Genomic DNA, 245 nt, shown 5'->3' with positions numbered 1-245 from the left:
GCTTTTCCGCAGGGCGACGAGGAGAGGATCGCCGGGTAGGATTATGCTATGCGATGCTACTGGAGATGCTACTGGAGATGCTACTTGGAGATGCTACTTGGAGATGCTACTTGGAGGACTTCATTCTACTCTCTTCTACATGCCGCGAGACGGAGGCTGCCAGAAGCGTAGTCTTCGATAGGACTAGCTATCCCCCTCTTATTCTGGCATTCTGCAGTTCAGTCCACTGATATGGCCTCCTTACA

Source organism: Triticum aestivum, chromosome 5B (assembly GCF_018294505.1).
Source record: "Triticum aestivum cultivar Chinese Spring chromosome 5B, IWGSC CS RefSeq v2.1, whole genome shotgun sequence".
Classification (NCBI taxonomy): domain Eukaryota; kingdom Viridiplantae; phylum Streptophyta; class Magnoliopsida; order Poales; family Poaceae; genus Triticum; species Triticum aestivum.
This window is presented reverse-complemented; position numbering follows the sequence as displayed.